The sequence below is a fragment of the Xiphophorus hellerii genome, chromosome 3 (genome assembly GCF_003331165.1).
Source record: "Xiphophorus hellerii strain 12219 chromosome 3, Xiphophorus_hellerii-4.1, whole genome shotgun sequence".
Taxonomy (NCBI): domain Eukaryota; kingdom Metazoa; phylum Chordata; class Actinopteri; order Cyprinodontiformes; family Poeciliidae; genus Xiphophorus; species Xiphophorus hellerii.
The window spans coordinates 16736543-16757918 of NC_045674.1; the positions used below are offsets into that span (position 1 = coordinate 16736543).

The 21376-nt window shown below is 38.2% G+C and overlaps 1 long non-coding RNA gene across 1 annotated transcript in view; it reads left to right on the forward strand.

The window, feature by feature from the left end:
* The first annotated feature begins 2190 nt into the window (after positions 1-2190).
* LOC116717688 (uncharacterized) overlaps positions 2191-21376 on the forward strand; it is a 72875-nt gene continuing 53689 nt past the window's right edge. The window contains exons 1-2 of the long non-coding RNA XR_004338785.1: positions 2191-2651; positions 16781-16869. This is a non-coding gene — a long non-coding RNA (uncharacterized LOC116717688). The remainder of the gene's footprint in view (positions 2652-16780; positions 16870-21376) is intronic.

The window sequence follows — 21376 nt, forward strand, 5'->3', positions numbered from 1 at the left end:
TCAAAAGTTCATCATACAAACCAGAATGAAAGAAGAAAAATGACAAAAAGCATAAAGACGAGGATCAAAGGAAACCAACACATCTTAAATATCTCATAAAAGAGGGTCATGTGTTAATTTATTATGACAGCTTTTCAGCTAAAATCTTTCTTTTTTCTTCTGAAAATCAAGGCAAGCAATGGACCACATGATCTATTTAATAACTCACAGTGTGAGTGCGAGCATATGACAGAGATAAATAACCTTTGAGGTGTTATGATAGTGTTTTAACGTAACAAACAGTAGAGACGTATGGAAACAACTGGAAGATTGTGTAAATAATGTTTGCAGATATTGTGGCCACCCAGTGTTACACCACCAATGCAGATGAGTCAAACTGAACTGAAATTTTACAGTAAGTAAATGTGGTTTCACCTTAATCACTTACTAAACTGTATTCTAATGACTAAATAATCGAATTACATGTTTAAAGTAAGGACGTTGGGCAGTTGTCTAACACAAAGCAACCACACAAACACAAAGGTTCACACAGCAAAGGGGATTTTAATCAAGATAAACCACAGAAATTTATTTTTTATCACTCTCTGTTTTTTTGTTGTTGTTGTTGCAATCTGTTGAGTAAAGGAACATCAGTGGTGGAAGAAGCATTTAGATCACAGATGTGAAACAACAGGCCACCATGGGCACAGACGTACAGAGGGGCCCCCCGCCCACAGAGGAACAAGACAGACAAACTGAAAGAGACTCAATGCAACCACAAACCAGGCAGGTACCATTCTCTTTGTTCTGCGCTTATTATTGGGGCAGCTCAGAGTTTTGCAGCTTTAACGTTTCGGTGTCGTCATTTGTCATCTTTCTACGAGTTTCCTTTTGCATTGTTGCAAATTTCTGCAACTTTCTGTAATTAAATGTGTGTAAGAGGCAGTATTTTGTCTGCAGCAATGGGTCAGTGTCATCTTTTATCTGATAAATATTACTGACTTGTTGGTATAAATGTTGCCATCCATAAAGTAACGTGATATAAAGTACACGACGTATTTAGCTGTTTGGAAGAGAATTTCGAAAAGATTTTCTGCATTTAAACGTTGCTGACTGCCTTATCTCAGGATTGTGAATCTTTAAATATTTAACATTTAGATTCAATTTGATCACAATTGTTTAACACGTCACTTCGTAATGTTTTTTTTCATGACCCGAAATGATCCGAATAGATGATCTCACTCTCTTTTCTGCTATGAAACTCCTCAAAATAGGATAATCTTCTGGAATCAGGCTGCAGTGTACACAACCTCACTCTGCCAAAGCACGTGCCAACTTAAAATTCTTAAAATTATGAAACAGCTTTAGGAGAAAAAGGGATTACCTCGAGTTGGTTTGGGAAATGCTGACGTTTAAATCGGATGATGGCTGAGCCCTGACATTTTTCATGATTTAAATATAGCATTTACTAAATTCTCACAAGTTTAATACCTTTTTAATACTCTTTGGACACTGGTTACCTGGTCAGAGTGCCAAGACATCAAAAAGAGGACCAGGCTAATTTTAACCTGGTGAAAATGACCTTAGTTGGGATTGCATTTCAAAAACATTATAGAATGTATTGAAACAGCATCACTTTTTTATTGACTTAAATAAATATATGACATTATTTTTTCTATTTCATTCAGAAAAAAATAATTTTGTAATATATTTCAATTTTTAAAATTGTTTTTAAAATCTTATTCATGAGTTTATTTTATTATTTTTAAAAACCAATTGTTTTATGTTTGCTACATTTTTCAGAATAAATTAATGCTCAAACAGATTAGTTAGTTTCTGAAGAGTTTTATAATATTCTACTGCATTTTTAAAGTTTATACGTGACTTTGGTTTCACTTATATGTTTGAATATATAATTATCGTTATTACATTTCCATTTTAATCTTTTTTGACACTGATTTTAAGTGTTTTTATTTTCTTAAACATGTTTAAGACTCTACGGCTGTGCCACATATTCAGAAGATGCCATAAATTTGATGACCGATATGAAGAGAGGCATTGTCAGACAGCGTGCTCAACAACCACAAAATTAAAACAGTCCTCCGGAGTATATCAACTGTAATTTTCAATCGCCAATCACGAGGCGCGTATTCTCGGGTCAACGTCCTTATTCTGACCAATGATGAGCCCCCAGGGGCGGGGCGGTTCTTGACGCACTGAGGTTCCTGATTGACGCAGGCCTAGTTGCTAATTTTAGCCGCTGCCTGTCCGACGGAGGCAGGGTGAGACTGCAGAGAGCCCATTCATTGTACCGGGGCGGGACCGACTATTTTAACGCCGCGATTGTGATCCTGCCAAGCCAAATATAGTCGTAGACAGGTATTTTTAGGCACAGAGTGTGTCCCCGTTCTCTCATCTGGCAAAGCGCGGCGTGTATTGTAGCGTCTGAAATGAGCCGCGGCTCTGAAAGTGTAAAGCTGTTTTTCGGCTGGATAGTTTTACAGTCAGCTGATAGCAGCCATACCCCAGAGAGAGGGAGAGGGAGAGAGGGACTGACAGGGGTAAATCCCAGTAACCCCACAGGTTTCCCGTCACTCCGGGGGAAAGGGTGGAAAAGAGCGTAGATCCGAAGATAAATAGCCGGCAAGTCTTCACACAGACACAGTCAACAGGTTTGTAAATGTGACGGCTTGCAGCTTCGCATAGCACCGCTGCTTCTCCACACTGCCAGGCGGTTAAAGTAGCCACTCTGCACCGCTGCTGCAGGAGAAGCTGCTTGCTCTAACAGACTTTAACACACTTTGCCAAATAGATTTCCCCCCCCTCTTCTGATGTTCCATAAAAAAAGCATGTTTCTAAGTCTTAGTCACAGCTCGGACATCTGACATATTAATGACATCACCAAATAGTCGTTTTATTTCCATTTTAAACATGTTGCTTCACTTCAATAAAAAGACAAAGTATTAATTATCTCCATGAAAATGGATCCTTTTAATGATCTCCACCGGCTCTATCTGTAGCAGATACAAAAACACACACTGCTTGTTGGCTAACCCTTTAGTACTACCTTGTTATATTCTGCATGTGAATACAATATTCTTGCAAATTAATATTTATGCTTTTAGTTTTTCTCACCTCATCTTATCAACATTTTATTAGTTCTTTTTTTAGGAGATCAGTAGATAATGATGGGCAGTCCCACAGCATAATGCCACCACCACCACCACTTTTGAACCTCAGAGGTAAAAGTTACAGTGGGCTTTACTTAATGGTTTATTTGTAAAGGAACAGATGTGTATTTGTGCAACTTTTTTTTCTAATGTAGAAAACTGTATAGTTGTCCTTAGCTGGGTTTGGCTTTTCTCAACAGCAATCAAATGTCTCCAACTCCCAATTATCTATATAAAAAAAAAGCAATTGAAAACTTGCTTCTGGAACAACTGGATGGCTGCTCATATGCCCCAGGTCAAAAATCACTACTGATGGGATGGTGTGTCACACTTTAAACAACCCAACCAAAAATTAGCAGACACAAATACTCCACACAAGCATCTAAGGACTCATACTGACCCAGATGCCCCCACCTGCTTAGTGCTGCGGCTGCCATGAAACGTGCAGGAAATCCTACATTCCTCTTCTTTAGCCAAGTTTGTTTGTGATACGGTCAGAGGGTGCAGGGATTAATACGCTGGTCAACAACAGCCATTCATCCCCATTGTGCCATAATTAGCCGCTGGGCGTGCAGATCACATGCAGCCAGACGTCAGGTATCCAGAGGGCTCATTCAGTTATGATTTATGTTTAACCCTCTTCACTGCCTCCCACATTGCTCTAAACTTGATTTCACCTCAGTTTGCAGAAATGTCTCATCTGGTCACGGCTGGTTTGGATGTTAAACGGGGGGGCACTGTTGCTCCTGTGGTGGATCCATGTTTTCAAGCTCTGGTGTTTATCTTGGTGCAGTCTTTATCCCTAAAGTCTTCAGTAAATTATAAATTGACCTAATTTCATCAGCATGATTTGTAGAGCAGAACGTATCCTATAGGCATAGATCACAAGTTCCTCTGCATGTCCACCCTCTGTTATCCAAGAACTATAAACTGATGCTTGGGTCATCAAAGGGCGAACTCTGGTTTATTTACAAAAGAGTCCTTCATTTGTTGCATTCCTGCTTTTGAATGGTAGTTCCCTTTTTTCCTTATCTGTCATGATCCAAGAGTTTGCAAACAGATAATTCATCTCGCAGAGGCCTTTATTGGCCTTATCGTCCGTTTTCTCGTCATTCCCTCCATGCTTCGGTTTGTTTTCACCTGGCTTCTTCCTGCCCCTCTGACCGGTCAGATGGCCCATCTGTGACTTCACCACGGTGACGTGTAATCCAGATTAACCTGCTCTCTTATTCCGCCAGACATGGAAGTGATTACAGATTATGACCGCGTCGCTTATATTAGAATCTGATGTGTTGGTAATCAGCTGTGTCCGCGGGCATCACGTGTCAGGTGACTCACTCGCACAACTCTCCCTTTTCACACAAACAGCCACTTTAGTTTGGCCTGATCTGGAGGACGAGGCATTGATTTGCATTAATTCCCTGAAAAGTCAGCGCACTCTGAAACTTAAATAAAGCAGGCTTATCCACAAGATTAACTGGAGCTAAGTCCAAAGTTATGAACTTACAATAGAATTGTTTACTCTGGAGAGGCTGTTCTCTGAACATAAAAAGAGGAAATATAAGCCATAAAACCCATCTGTTGTCGTGGAAAAGCTTTCATGCTCTGCTGCAAATCAGTGTCTTTTTCATGGGGATTTATCTCAAAAATCTCACTTTTTCCTGGAATCACATCTCTGTTCCCTCATCAGTACAATTTAGATCAGAGCAAGAAAATCTTGATTTCATGGTGGAAAAATATTGCTTTCATTTGCAGCTTTATACTCACTCAATGCACTTTGTGTTGTAGTATTCCCATTCTGCTTTCTGGATCATCTTCTCTTCGTATCTGTGTCAGATGGTCCTGCTATTAAGAGTAAAACACCACCAGAGTGAAATCCTGCAGCTTCTGTAGAGAACTGTTTAATATATGCAGGCTTGTCATTGTTGTCTGATTAATGACAGAGGAAGTTGATCTTTTGTTTAAAGCCTGCCTCAGGTGGTGCATGTTAAACTTGTTTATCTGCAGTAATGCACCGCTACAGTTCCTTGCGAAGTACCAACACAAAATAGAGCACAGTTTTGAAGAGGAGGGAAAATAATATATGGAGTGCAAGATGTTTGACAAATAAAACACAGCATCTATAGATGTGCATAGATGGAGATTGAGTTAGCCTATGAAACAAAACAATATGCTGAGAGTTATACACTTCTCAATCTGTCATCTCTGAATGAAAAGAGAATTGCACAATTGCAAAGCTACCAAAGCGTGGCTGCCCACTTAAACTGGCAGGCCGGGCAAAAAAAAAGGATTTTTCAGAGAGGCAGAAATCGATTGTGTTTCTGGAGGAGCTGCAGAGTTCATAGTTCAGGAGAGAGATGCCAAAGAGCCGAAGCAAATAAGAAGATGCTTCGGTCAGATGAAGCAGAAATTTCCCTTAGTGCTCTGATGTTGCATTGTGTGGTGGAAACATCCTGATCACACAATTCTCACAGTAAAACATGGTGATGGTAGCATCATGCTGTGGCTACAGCATGATGCTATCAAAGCTACTTAGAACTGATGGAAGAAGAACCTGTTAGAACAGAGATTACAACTCCAGTTCTTGATAGCTTTCGTCCTACAAACCTTTAAATGATTCCTGCGCAATCAAATTTCTAATTTACCATTAAAAAAAAACAAAAAACTGCAGCCAATTATTTTTTAAAAAGATTTTTTTTTGGGCACTAATGGAGTTTAGTTCACAGTAATCTAACAGGAAGTGGGGAAAGACATTCGACAAAGAAGCCGAGGATGAGAGTCAAACCTGTTTGAGGTTTATATCCTCTCTATAGGGGGCGTTCGCTCTGACCACTTCGCTACGTGACGCCCTGCTAATCATTTGATTTAGGTGTCTGGGAAAAGGTGTGCATATGAAAATTGCAGAATAGCAACTATTGAGGACTAGGGTTGGAGTAACTGTGGTTCAGACTGCGAAATAGTTGGGATTGGGGTGACGGTTTGACCTGAAACGTGTAGCCAGATGTACTGCAGGATGAGAGATGAGAGTTCTGTCAAGACATGAAGATTGATATCCATGCAGTAGACTGCATGGATATGCAGCTATTCTGCAAAATAGTCTCTAGATATGCAAAATTGTCAAAAGTCTTGCAATGCAAATTGCAGTAAATAGTTATTCTACAACTTTTCAAATAATTAGGCAAATATTTTGAAACCATTCCATCATTTTCCATCTACTTTGTGATTATGCATTACTTTGTGTTGCGCTATCAGGAAATATGTTTGTGGTTGTAACGTGATAAAATGTAAAAAAGTTGAAGAGCTCCGCACAGTTTTTGCAAGGCGAGGTCTCATATGCAGAGCTTCTGGTGGAAATGTTGCACTGTGAACTCTTGTCTTGTCCCCAAGCAGCAGCAAAAAGTGATTGTGTCAGTTTGAATGAGGCCTCTATGTCTGCGGCCGAGACACCGGCACTAAAGCACTCTGGTGACACTGGAGAAAGAGGAAGCACAGAAACAGTGGAAGGCTTTTATCTTTGTGTCACCAAATCTGCTCCAACTGTACGTCAGAGTGCAAGCGCGGATGGGGAGGAGGTGTGGGTGCGGGGGAGAGGCTTGCTGGCGCAATGGCAAGGCGCTTCAATGGTGGCATTCTTCCTTTTTTTGTGGGGACGTGCACACTCATACACACAGATACACAAAGCTTCGCCAGGGGATTCCCCCCAGGAGTAATACAACCCATCACTACCTTATCACACCAGTGCCCAAAGACAGGAGAGGCGAGTGTAGCGAAGGAGGTCGCTAAAAGACTCTGGGTAGGAAGTGAAAATGCAGCTCTCTGTGTGTTTATTTTTTCTTTTGGCTTTGAATTAATTTGAGTTTGTTTTCGTGAATGTTGGCAGCTGGGACATTTTGTAGCATTTATGTGCATTCTTTCACTGCACAATCTGAGCAAACAGATTCAGTGGGATGACTGTAAATACCGACTCTGACAGCAAAATTACTCCAGTGGTAGCATGAGAGGAAGTGGAGACTTGTTCCGACAGTGGTGGGATTTCAAAGGGTCCGTGACGAGACTCGGCCAGATTATCCCATCAAATCAGTTTTGATGTCTCTCCTCAAGCACACAGGCTTCCTTTAAACGCCATGTTGATGGCTCACACACTTATTACACATGCACTGATGAGTAGCAGGTATGTGTCAGGCAGGATCTAGCGTGCCATGACACATGAGGGTGTATTTTGTATCAAAACTACTCACTTATATCTATAATGCTGACACAGAATCTTGGGTTTGACTTTAAGACACATATGTGCTAAAATTTTAAACTAAAATAAGGTGAGGGATATAAAAAAATACCATTTAGTCCTGGAGATGTACTGTTCTGCTCCCTTCAGATGTATACTTGGAACTGTTGTTCAGCATAGCCTAACAATAACATCATTTATAATTTGATTACTTCCTTCAAGCCTGGGCAATCTTATTGGAATAGTAGATATCTGAGTAGTTTCCAGTCTGAACGTGCGTTGTCATGTGAGTCCAAGAGAAGTAGTCACACTGCAGATGATCATCTTAAACATGAGGCATCTCTCGGTGTAAAGTCCTCCCTACTTTCCTGTTTCTTTGGTCTGACACCTTTTATTTTGTCAACAATTTCTTCACTATCATAAACACAAATTTCGCTGCTAAGCAGAAAATCATGTCCAAAGAAAGCCTTTTAAAAACTAGATGTTCTTGTAATACAAGAATATTTGGTTCCTTGAAGGCGACATGAGTAAACTGAGGTGTATTGTCAATGCAACATCAATGTGTGCAATATCACAATCAAAAATGTTTGCTTTGACACAATATTGAGCTTGCAAATATATTATACCATATCATGCTCTTCCTTTTGCGCACACCTTGTTTATGTCTTTATGACAGAAGTGATGAAACAGCAAGAAAAATAATCATGGGGGAAACTCTGGTCATCATTTGATGTCACAGTGATAGTCAAGCGTATGATCCCAGTTTTGTATTGATCTAACACTGTTCAACCCCAGTATTCCCGAGTCCCAGGCGTCAGCCTCTCACCTGTGAGCTCCCCCCAGGCCTTGCTCTAGGAAGATATCCCGGTCTCTCTCTAATAAGATTCACTTATACCCTGTGGTCTTCCTGCATCAAGATCCCTGGATTTCCCTCAATTGGGTCTTCATCCAAAGTCAATTTGACTCGGAAGATCCTACCCTGAAGCCAGACAACATATTTTTCAAAGTGAGAGGAATACTCCAACTCATCCACCATTTTAAGGTGGTGATAGTGGTTGTCATATTTGTCCAGTCCATTGAAGTTGAATTCTGACCTTAACTGGGGGTAGCGACTTCTTGGATGAGTTGTTGATGATCTGTTGGAGCAATTTTGTCCATTTCTGGCAATGTTCACCACTGTCTCATGCTTTTTCTTTTGTGAATAACGACTTTATCTGTGGTTTGCCGGATTAATAAAGTCTTAGAAAGGACTTTGTGACCCTTTACTGACTGATCAATATCGGTGACCTTTTCTAATCTGCTTGTTAATTTCTCTAGATTGAGGTACGGTGTGTTAGCTTTTGAGATTTTTCAGCCTTCCTCATGTTATCTATTTGAATGATTTCACAGGTCCGGTAGTGATTAGGACCAACTTATAAATATATGCTTAAATACAGTAAATTTATGATTTAACAAGGAGGGCAATTATTTTTGTCATACACACCCTTTCATCTGGATAGTTGTTTTTCTCCTGATAAATGAAATAATAATTTGAAAACATCTTTTTGTATTTAGGCAGATTATCTTTGTCTGGTATGAAAATTTGTTTGGTGATCTGAAAGATATGTGACAAAACACCCAGAAGTAATCTTTGAAAACCAAATACTCAGTAATATAGAATTAAAAACTCTGATGTTCCAGAGATTTTGAAACAAAAACATACATAGGTAAATGACCCCCTATGGTATGAAACATTTGGCTTATTGATGCTCATAGTTTTATTATTAAATAATCAGCTTTTCTGTTCTGGTTCAGCCCGCGGTTCCTGATATAATCTATATTTCAAACCAAAACACGACCAGCCACTTCCTGTTGATCTGGACTTGTTCAACCACCAGTCAGACAATTGCTGCTGTCCTGTGCTATGTACCAAAATAAAAAACAAACAAGCAACAAACTCTGTCATTGCTGTTGTTAAGTGTACAACCTAATGGTGGTGATTTTTAGGGTGTGTGGGTGTCATTTGTAAGATAGAGTCTGGAAATATGTGAACATTGGGCGTATGAGTCAGCTGGTGTAGGCAGTTATTTAAAAAGATTTTCTTGAAGATTTGCAGGAACATACATTTGTATCGATACATATATTCGGCTAGCACGGCTTGTGTCATGTGGTTTCGTCATTAGAGTTGAAACGCTGCAGGACTCCCCCTCTGAGGGATTTTTTTAGATCTGCAGATCAGATAAAGTGGCTGACAGAATCCCCGTCTGTCTCAGATACAGTCCTTGTCCACCTGAAAGCAGACAGCAGTGAAGAAAGTGACTAAGGAGAAGATGCTTGCTTGAAGTCAGTAGATAATTCCTGCAGCTAGTGGTTGCTGGTGGCTTTTTGAACTGTGTGAAGCTCTGGTTGAATATTTGCTCTTCAAATCATTCATCCATCCAAATGCTCTCGCACACCTTTGTTAGTTTCACCTGTACTCTCTCTCTCTCCACACCCATCAGTCCAGGTATCCGCTTTGTGTTCTCTTTCTTCTATCTCAGCATGAAATTATGCAGTGGCCGATTGGTGCTTCGCTCTCAACACTCAGACCAATGTCAATCTAGGTCACACATTGACCACGTGGGTTTGTATGCGGGCAAGCACACAGTCTCGCACACAGCAAAGATAAACAAGTGGTTGCATTTCTGCATGAGTCACAGCAGTCGTGGGCAGAGGTGGAAAGTTTCCTTGTTTGGGCTAATCCCCCTACTGACACTTTTGATACTTTTATTGAGTGGGTCATGTGTTTTTGTTCCCATGTCAGCTTTGTTGCTTCATCTTGAGCTGTTTGACAATAACAGCAGACTATATATATATATATATATATATATATATGTATATATATATATATACAGTATATGTACAGGGTGGGCCATAAGTTTCCATACACAGAAAAAATAAACATTTTATATTGGACAACCGTTTTTATTTTTGTGGGACTCTCTGTAATCGCTGCACGTCTTGGACCACTTTGTGGTTGATCTGCAAAATGTCCAGTTTTCTGAAACTTGCAAATAAGTTTTGTCACAGTGTCGTGTGTGATGCTCGTTCCATGTTTTCTGTTAAAGTTTCGTGCAACCATGCGACCGCTTCCCGATCCAGCCATCAGTATAATTTCAATTCTTTGCTCTTTTGGCAAACGCATCTTCTTGAGTATCTGAAACACAAAAGAAATATACATTTTACATTCTCCTTTGTATGGAAACTTATGGCCCACCCATAAATTTCAGATCAAGCTAACTTGCAACTGATCTGAAGAGGATGCAACGTAAGATAAATGCTGTGTAGCTATTATTATGTCCATATTCTGATCCATGCGCAGCACTGTTCAGACAAAATACATGTGCAGTTCTGGTCAGAGTTTTACCAACAGAAATTAAGGAAATTTGTATTATATTAATTTGAGCCTTTATGTAATTCATTAAAAACATATCCTGTCTGCAATGATATTTGCATTTCAATACTTGTGCACAAATCAGGATACATTTTTTTTGATACTCTCTCATCCACATGAAGATTGTTACACACAGGGCTAGATATAAACTAACCCCCTTATAATATTTGGGCTAAATGTTCCTCAGCTGGTTTCACCTCAGTCCCATTCTTTTTGTAGCCTTGCACAAATTTCTAAGGTAAATTTTTCAGCTTTAACTCCAGATTGTGTCAAATTGTCATTCGTTTACCAGTTTAAATGGGGTTGTGCAGTTTGACCAAATTCCTCCTTGTTCAATCCACTTTGTGCAATGCATGTGTACCACCATGCTTCACGGTGCAGCACTCTTCAGATCTCCGGTGCTAAAAATGTACACCTCAACTCCTCCAATCTGTTGTCATTGAAGTCAAAAAGCTCATTTTTTGACTGTGCATGGTCTGCAGTTCAATACTTAACATTTCCCAGTTGCTATTAACAGCATCCACTGTGTTTGTGATGTCTGCGTCTGGACATCTTGCAGTGCTTACATATTCTTCATGTCTTGTTTATCACTCAATAACCTTTTATTATTACTACTGGAAACCGAAAATGCTGCCCAACAAAAAATTGAAGAGTAGATGGGGCATCTTCCCCAGGAGAAGCCATGATGACAGGAAGTGGCTAGTGTAGCAGCAACCTGAACAAAAAACATTGTAATGTTTCATGATCTTGAGATCTAGTACAATGAGATCTTGATAGACTCCAAGTAAATAACTTACCAACCCCAAATAGTCTTATAAAAAATGTTCAGGGGCTTTAAGGAGATGTGATAAACTTTATTTTATTTGAGCTGAAAATCTTGGAAACAGCAGTTGTTAAGAAACGGCTCTGAAAGGCTTTCCTAACTTAAATAAATCTACAATTTTCCATTTGTAGAGCTACTGTATTCTGAATTTCTGATCTTCTGGTCATTGGTCAATCCAGTCAGTACTGCTGAGCCTTGTTTTTTATGTTGGTAGAAGGAAAATTAAAGATCGAGATGCTATCAATAATTTAATAGAATTTGGCTGCTTTAAATTTGAAAATATGCATGTTTATATTTGAGGAAGTATTTTTACTTTATCATCACAGTGCTTTTGTAATATAATTTCACCCCAGAACAACAATTAGTCAAATAAACCAATTAAACTCTAAAGATAGGATAGCATTCATACCACTAACAAGATGTGCAACTGTGCGCTTTTTATGTAATAAGACTTAGTCTTTTGTTTTATAATCACTCAAGCAGCAACCGCTTAGCTTAATTTGTGGATCAAAAGGAAATTCAAATGTAGTTATTTTGGCAGCAACAGTACGTAGTAGTTGAGAGTATATTTACACATTTAAATGACTTTTTCTGCTGGATTTTGCTGATTAAGATTAGCATTTTGTAATGTCATTTTGGATTGGGGGAAAGTTTGGCATTTTGCTGAAAGGATGAGAACATGAACTAGATCATCATTGCAAAGGTTACTTGAAATTGAGAATGCTTACATATTTAGTTCTTGATGAGATAAATCTATAGGCTAGTTCACTTTACATGCAGAGACGACTTTATGCACTGCTTAGCTTCAGCTGTTTAGATCAGATAGCTCAGACTGAGGTTGTTTTTGTAAGAAACTGCATTTTAAGCAGTTTTTCTTTCCTTCTCTATGGCACATTTCTGATACAAACTACAGTTTCTAGTCCTGCTCACAGAAAACCACATGTTTGCTAATTGATAAAGTAGCAGAAGCCAACAAGAAAGTCTGCAGAGCCTTCAAAACATCATCAAGAGACAATGTTGGATAATTTTATCAGGCAAGACAGCTACTGTACTCGGGTTACTTTTGCTGATTTACATTTGTTTTACATCTGAGATTATAGAGTTAATAGCAGTTCTATACATGTGAAACATAATTTGCATGCTGCATAATAGAGTGGCATTTAGCACAAGCTGGTAAAGAATCTTCTTTGGGTTTTTCCAGCAAAGCTGAAGGCAGTTCTCCAACACAAATGACATTATTAATGTTTTTTCCTGCAAATCCTATTCAAAGTTTATTCATAAATGCACTTTAAATACTTCTGTTTTATAATCACTCAAGCAGCAACCACTTCCCATTGTGCTAGATGATTATATAAAAACAGTTTTCTCTTATCTCAACCTGCATTTCTGGTTTCTGAACTGTATGCATGCTGATCAAAACTGAAATATCACACAACGCTTCATATTATATAAGCATAGTTTTTTCTGAAATTTGCCATTTTAAAGGTGAAACTAAGTCAGGATTTGAAAGAAAAACAGCATGTGCTTCTTAGCATTTTAATTTTAGGTCTTCTGGCCCAGCAGTGACTTGGTACTTTCAAGAACTAGTATTGCTAGTATCGGTTTAGCAATGAAACCAGCAATGAAACCAGCTTGGTGGAAAAAAAAAGCCCTGTGAAAGGTTGCAGAATTAAAAATATGTTCACCAAATTAGCAAAGACATCTTCAAATGAGGATTTATTGGGAATCAAGTCTAAAATAGGTCAACCTGAGAAAGAGGCAGAGTGTATAAGAATAACAAAAACATTTGACAACGCATATTGAAATTGCAAAAAGTGCTGTTTGAAAGTTTGACATATGCAATTTTTCTAAAATTGTTTTATTCTGTGAATCATTCATTCTGTGACTTACAATGCAGATAAAGTTTCAGATTTACTAATGGAACCACCACAATATTAACCAGAGGATAAAAAACTCTTGAAACAGTATTTTATATGTAATATGTTTAATGTAAATCCAAGAATCATCAGTTTTACTGACGGCAGGATTCAAGGCGATCCACCCACAAAGCAGCAGATATCATTCAAATTTAACGTATTTCTGGTTCATTTACATATCTAAGCATAATTAAGCTGGATGACATGTTTGACTGTAGGCAGCACTTTGTCTAAATGATGCACAATATGTCTATATTGCAGCAGCATCAGGTATGAACAGTTTAGCTTACAGAGGAGGAAAAGCAAATAAGTTTTTGGAAAGAAACGTCTGATCACGAGTCGGCATGTGGCTGTCTATAATTACACACACACGCACTGTAGTCTGTATGTGGATGCTTTTTATTTTTACATGTAGATTCATTTTATTTGTAAGTGACTCATTACAGGTCATTGGTCAGAATCACACTTCCCTCTGATATACTGAGTGTTCAAACTTTCAAGTCTGCTTTACAGAACAGCTGACTGATTTTTTCCCCTTCTGTCAAACTTGACGCCAAAAGGTTCAACTGTTTCAAACTAACAAAAAAAAAACGTTTTTAAAATATTTTTAGAAACATCTGTGTAGATCCCAATACTTACTGATGCAGTTAATGATCGGCTCACACTCACAAGGGCCATGACAGTAAAGTAAAAATTAAACATTTGAATGAATTTTAAAAGCAAGCACTACATGCTCTTTTTTAATATACTTATTCAAAATTATATGTACAATTCTAACACTTGACAGAATTAATAAAGTTAATTTAAATGTATAAGTTTTCTCCCCAAACCTTGTTAATCAGCATTTTTCATAAATGATCTCTTTATTTGAGATCAGGGCTTCCAAAAATACTTTTGATGCATGTTTTTGATCTATATCCTGCTGGGAAACACAAGCATGTCTTAATCTAGCTTTCAACACCTGTCCATTGAAGTTGTTTTTCTGTTTGCAACTAATGTAAACACATCATTAAATATTAGAATATTACATCAGACCAATACAACACAATTTTTATAAATAAAAAGTAAGTTTAATACCTGCCTAAAAACTATTTTAAAATCTGCCAAGTGAGCCTCATTCATCACTTATTCTAATTTATTAAATATGACTATAATTTTGTCTATATCTACATTAAAGATACATAAAATACAAAACTTTATCATCTATTTCTTGTAAAATGACAGTTTTAGTCTTTCGAATCTTGTGATCAAACTATTTTGTTATTGTTTGATTTATTTGCGTTTTTCTTTGCATTTGACTTTCTTTCCTTTCAGGTGCTTGTTTTGCAGAAACTAAGAGCCACCTCTCGAGAATAACATCTCGCCATGATTCACCCAGACACCGGGGTGGATTTTGTTTGACAGTCTTCACGCCCCATTAGTGGGGAATGGGTCAGCATCAAACATTGCCTGAAACTGTGCATGAAAAATGCTCTGCTAAATCTGAAACAGTCTGCTGTGCATGTAGCCTGTGAGGGAATCTGCAAGAGAGTTCACACTTGGTGGGGAAAAAAGAAGCAACTCATTGGAAGAAGGCAGGATTTGGGGAACCAAAAGTTGCTTCTCTTTTTGGACAATCTCGCTGTTGCTTTGCACATTTCCTTTCCAGGAAGACCTAATTGCCTGAGAAATATCTTTCTTATGAATAATGAATATGTGTGTTTTTTGGTCTAGTTTCTAGTACACTTGAAATAAGACAAAACTTACAAGTAATTTTTCAGCAAGATACGCAGTTGTTTAAGTAAATAATTCCTTAATATTGATGAAGCACTTGTTCCACTGGCATATATTTCATTCTTTTCCAGTTGTTTAAGTGAAATTATAACATTCCACCGTTTCATTAAACACCACATGTTTAGGTTTGGTTTGAACCATTACAATTGGAACATATTTTATATGAATTGGTGATTTCGACGATGACACTCGACAAAAACTATTGTTTACTCGTTTCTCAATTGGTGTGTCATAAGGTGCGGGTGTAGAGGTGGTGAGGCAGAACGCTGTAGACCCAGGATGCGATAAATGAATGATTTTAATGATGAATGTTCAGAAAAACACAGTCCAACATAGTCCACAGCCAGGCAGCACGACTGAGCAGAAGCCAGGGCTCAACGCCGGTAGCACTGGATACAAGAAGGACACAGTAAACACAGCCAGACAGTATGACGCGAACAAACGACAAGGACCCGACAAAGACACAGACACACAGGTGACACTAAATACACAGGAGGTAATCAGGGAACGAGAAACACCTGGGAGTAATCGAGGGGAGAACAGGACAACACGGAGACACAGAAAACTCGAAATAAACACAGAAAAACACGGAACATGACATGGTGATTATATGTTTTATGTCTTTTATTTTTGTGTTTCATGATAAAGCACTTTGAACTGCCTTGTTGCTGAAATGTGTTATTCAAATAAACTTGATTAATTGATTGATTGCTCATCTGCCAATGAAACTAGGACTTTTTCATCAATATTACAGAATTACGGACTTAAAACAAGCTCCTCTATCATGCTGAAAAGTTACTTGTAAATTAGTTTTGTATTATTACAAATGCACTAAGGTATTTTCATTAGAAACTAGATAAACAATGGTAAGATTTTGACTTTTTGCAGCTGTAGTGGAAAATCCAGTTCTTGTATTGCCTTCTAGTTAGCTGGAGGTTGTTTTTTTTTTTTTTTTTACAGAGCGTTAGCTGTTTATGATTCACTGCATTCAAACTTCATCTCCTCACATTTGACACCTGGTGTTAAACAAAAAGCAAGGTGCGGAAATATCTTCCTCATGGCACGCTACGACTGCCATGCCAGTTCAAGCATTGTTATTCTCTCTGCAGTCCTCTGTGTGCAGGGTGAGGCACTCCCATTCATTTTTACATGAAAAATTTCCTCCAGTGAAAGAGAAACGTCGGGACACCTCTTGTGACGTTCACTGAGCTGCATAGCAGAGGAGCAAGTATGTGCGCTTGCTGTTCCTTGTAACTGGAATTGCTGACTTGGTGAGTGAGAAAGAAGCCTGAAAGTGTTGACACAACTCGATGCTGATGTAAGACGTCTAAAGGGTGTCACTGAGTCACGCATTATCTTCTTGAAGGTTGCAAAGCAGAGTTTTTTTTTGATGGCCACGGTGGCTTGGATTGTTACAAAAAAAGGTATCAAACCAAGCATGCTGTGTTTGTTGAGTGTGTTTTTTTTTCTGTCCTCCCACAGACGCTTGAAAATAACCACATTACAGAGCACCAGCTGCACTTCAGCTTTCTGAGCCTCGTCTGAAGGGGGGGAAAAAGAAGATAAATAAGGTAATTATCCCTGGAAACAGTTAAAGAAGAAGCTCAATTATATTTTTGTATTTAGGATTTAGAAAAAAGCAAAAGGAACTAAATAACAGTTAGCTCTGTACTTTCTGACGTACAAAGAAACGCTACTATAGACCTGTGTCGATATTATGTTAGATGTGATTTTCTGCAGTAATCTTTTGAGAAACTTAGATTTTTCATGCTACAGTTGAATTCATGTCCAACTTGTTACATTTAGGTGTTTGATAACTCAGCAGATTAAAGTGCAGTTTATAATTTGTTTAGCAAGGCTTAGCATTTGAACATCTTTAGGATTTTATGTTTTTCACATATTAATTAACAATACAGCTGTGATTTCTGTTTATCAGACGAAGGTTTGAACTTATTTTCTTTCTTTTTATTGTTGCTATCTATAAGAAACTTATTTATGAGTTACTTTATTTGACTTACATTCTTGTTTGAATTTTGTTTTACAAATTAATTTAGAGGGATTTGTCTATTTTTTTCTAAATTTACTCAACAAGTCAGCAGTTTCCAATACACATGTGAGGAAAATGAGGGTATAAAATCCAACTACCTTTTGATTTTATACTGACCAAGAAATACCTGCCTCTGTACTTGTGCCAGTCTTTCATTTCTTTTTTCCGTCTCACTTTATCCTGGTACGTATTCTTACAGCCAATCATCATGAACTACTACAGACGAAGTTCACTGTAGTAGTCGACTATGTCTTCAGACTGTGGGAAAGAGGCTGCACTTTACTGCAACCAATGTCAAATTGATTTTTGATCAAATGTAAAGATCAAAACAAAATTATAACGAATGGAATGGTAAACATTTAGTTGACAGTCATACCAGAAAGGCAACATTTGCATTTTAACAATTGTTTATTATTATTTGCACTTTTTCCGTCCACTCAACTTTCTATGAATATGCTTAGATACAGAACTCTGTGAGCAACCAGCTTTTTTAGCAGCTATCTTTTCTAGCTTGCAGCCCGCTAGTAGGATGTCACTGACTATTTCCTGAAAATCGGTCAAGTTAGTAGTCACATTATGCCATAAATGTGTCAATTAGATAACAATTTTAGATTAAAAAATTCTATTATTTGTTTGCCGTGATGTAATATTAAAATTTTCTAAGACATTGAATTTTGGGTTTTCATTATATCCAAGCCGTAATCTTAAAAAATTAGAATAAATGTAATTTTATTTGTTATAAATCTATGCGTTTCAATTTCTGAAACGAGTGACAAGAAATATTAAACTTTTTCACAATACTCAGATGTTTTCGTATCTATCTGTATCTAATAATTTGTACACAATTATTATGCAAGTCTTATTCTTCAGGATTATTTTTTATTAATCACCAACTAGATGCGATGTTTTTGTGACTGTGTCCACGTTAAGGGCTTTGTGAAATCTGTTGACTCTTAAGATAAAAATATTTTATGCCTGATTTTGACGTATATAGGATCCTTTTTTTAACTTGATCCTTTCTTGAAGAACATTTGCCTGTATTTCCTTAATATTTTAGACACAAGCTGTTCCGCCACACCATTATTTTTGGCTAAACTCCTTTTAAAGCAGCAGCAGTGTTTCAGGGAGCTGCACCTTGCTGCTCCCCACTGCTTCCATGTGGACTTGTGAAGTTTCAGCGCTCATGATTGTACGCTATTGATCCTGTGGTGATAGTGGGAGTGAAAATTAGAGCAGCTTTAGCTCTGTCACTGGAAGACAGCACTCCTCCCCTCCCCTCCCTTCCCAGCTGAATAATCTTCTTACTCACCGGATGTGATTCACCTATCTCACTCTGTTGGAAGAGCGCAATGTTGTCTAAATGTTTGCTTGATAACGTTGTGTAGTGTTTGGAAAGTTCTGTGCCTGCTAGATAAATAACTTCATCTGAGTCTCAGCCTTCTGTGCTGAAACTGACTGAATGTGAGCAGAAATATGTTGGCCGGGGATGTTTATGACATTTGAGGTCAAACAGCTCAAACTAGACTTCTAACTAATTTATTGTGGTACATTTTATACATCTCAGTAGTTGGCTGCTGAACTTTTATGTTGGAGTGATTAGTTTAAATAAATGAATAAATAATTTTGGCTCTAAAGAATTGCATTCTTTTAGTTGATTCATATGAAAGTACTGCAATATTATCACAGGATACAACATTAGTGAAATAATTCAGTTATCTTTAAATTTTACTTCAATTTTACAGACGAGATAAAATTAGTAACTCTGTTCACACATTGATGCCTAAAGCAGAAGTGATTTTATTGTGTTTAAACATTGACTGGAGATCCGGCTCGGATTTCAGAAGCAAAAATCACTGCAGTTCGGAGTGTTTTGCACATAATTTTTCATACTTTTAAGACACATTGAATGGATTGCATTGAAGTTCACTGACACAACATGATAGTTTCATCAGAATTGGTAACGTTTGACTATTGAGAAAAACTGATAAGGCCTCAACTCCGACATAATTCACCCTTTGGTACGTCTGATTCACATTGTATTCCTTATGCTCTCATTCAGGTGGCTGATGCTCCATTTTTTAAAAGCAAACTGTTCATGACCTGAGTTGTTTTGGAAACGTTACATGATAATAATGTCTTGAAAATGTTAAAACACGTGTCTCAGGAAGCTTTAAAATGACCAAAGTAAAGTTATTGTCTTTTATCAGGTTGTGATTGGCTGTAAGGGTTGAATGTGGCTGATTCTCTTCAGAATTTACAAACGTTTTAGCCAATATTTTTGCTGAACAATGATATTCAAACCAAACAGGAAGTGAAGCCTTAATAGTAACCACTACTAAGGCAAGAATAAGTTTGCCAGTTTTCTCTGTGTACTTCATGTCTCCCACTGATGCAGAGGCTTTCTGAGCAGGCTTTGTTTAGCGAGAGACGATGGGCTTACACTAACCCACTTAGCTGATGTTTGGAGCCCCCCTCCCACATCACAGTTTCTGTTCCACTCTTTACTCTTCATTCTTCTCATGCTGCCTTGATGTCACTGGTAAATTATCCTCTCCCTCTGCTGCCCTCTCTTCAAACTCCCCCGCTCATATCTTCCCTTGCTCTCTCTTTCCCTCTTCACGCTCCTTCGATCCATGAGAGGGGAACTTCCATTCTAGCTTCTACCCAGGAACAGGCTTCCACTGTGGAAAAACAGCTACATTATACGACCGGGATGGGATGTCTCTTCAAAAATAGTCAGAATAAAAGGATATTTTCTATTTTAAAGGGGCAGCATTATGTAATATGGCTTTTTTTTTTTAGCTTTACATCATGTTATAATGTTATTCCCTCATCGAGAACACACCTGGAGTGTTGCTTTTACTCTTTGGATTGAGGGAACCAAGCGCTGCCACTAATCCTTCAGACTAGTGGCAGCAGCAATTAGCAAACAGCTTTCATCTGCTGAGCTCATTATACGAGCTACTTCTCAGTCCAGTGCTCTGACAAATGTTTGTAAACGCTTGATAGAGGAATGTTGTTTGGAGTGTCGAAAGAGCAGGGACTTCTTAAAGAGACAGAGGCCCAATTGCAAAGTCAAATTTCTCTTCAGTCATGTTTGATATATACAGCATTTTTATAACAACTAAACTGAAGGCAACACAAGTAATGATACTATGTGGTTGGAAAACGTAATGTCATCCCTTTAAGTAAGGTTTCTAGTGATGTATGCTGCATTTTTCAGCTTGCATGGGAATTTTTTGACAACTGAAAACTACCAATAGTGGTCTTAATTTGCCTAAAATCTTTTCACAGTGCAGCATGTCTATTTTTAAACCTAATTTCCAAATAAATTTAAAAAGATCATTTCCTACAGTCAGGCACCCACATTCAACAGTCCATATAATTGTCTCCAACACGGAAAGCAAATGTGCATATCGGTCCGAATCTTCCTCTCATCTGCTCCTGAAAGACGGCAGCTATAATTGGCCACCTATCAGCCTTAATGGACAGACAGCACACGTAAGCTGGAGCTCAGTCACACACTGGAATACACGCACACACTCTCAGGAAACACAGCACGAGTCATCATATTCAAAGCAGATAGAAATAGACACAGACTACATGAGGTAACCACAGTGGCGTAAGCAATACCATTACCTCAACAAAGATCTTGACCAGTAACCTACTATTGTGTGTGTGGCTGCGGGAGCCTCCATGAAGGGCCAAAGATGTTCTTTTTTTCCAGGAAACGGACTCAGGCTTTTCATGAGGTATGCCTGGAACTTACACAGTCCTTGCAGAGTCCTTCCTCTCCTCCTTTTTTGTTGAGGAGTTTTATGTGTCTCCGTGAAAACTTGGGAGCGCTCCTGGCCGCAGCTGTGGAAATGCTTCGCTGGCCCACTCCACACAGTGGGGATAGTGGTGGAGACCCTGCGTAAATGAGTGTTTGAGTGGAGGGCCGACACGGTTTCACTGAGAAAAAATGAGCAAAAAAAGAAAAAGAAAAAAAGGAGAAAGTGGTATTGCTTAATCTTAATGCAAGCTGTTCT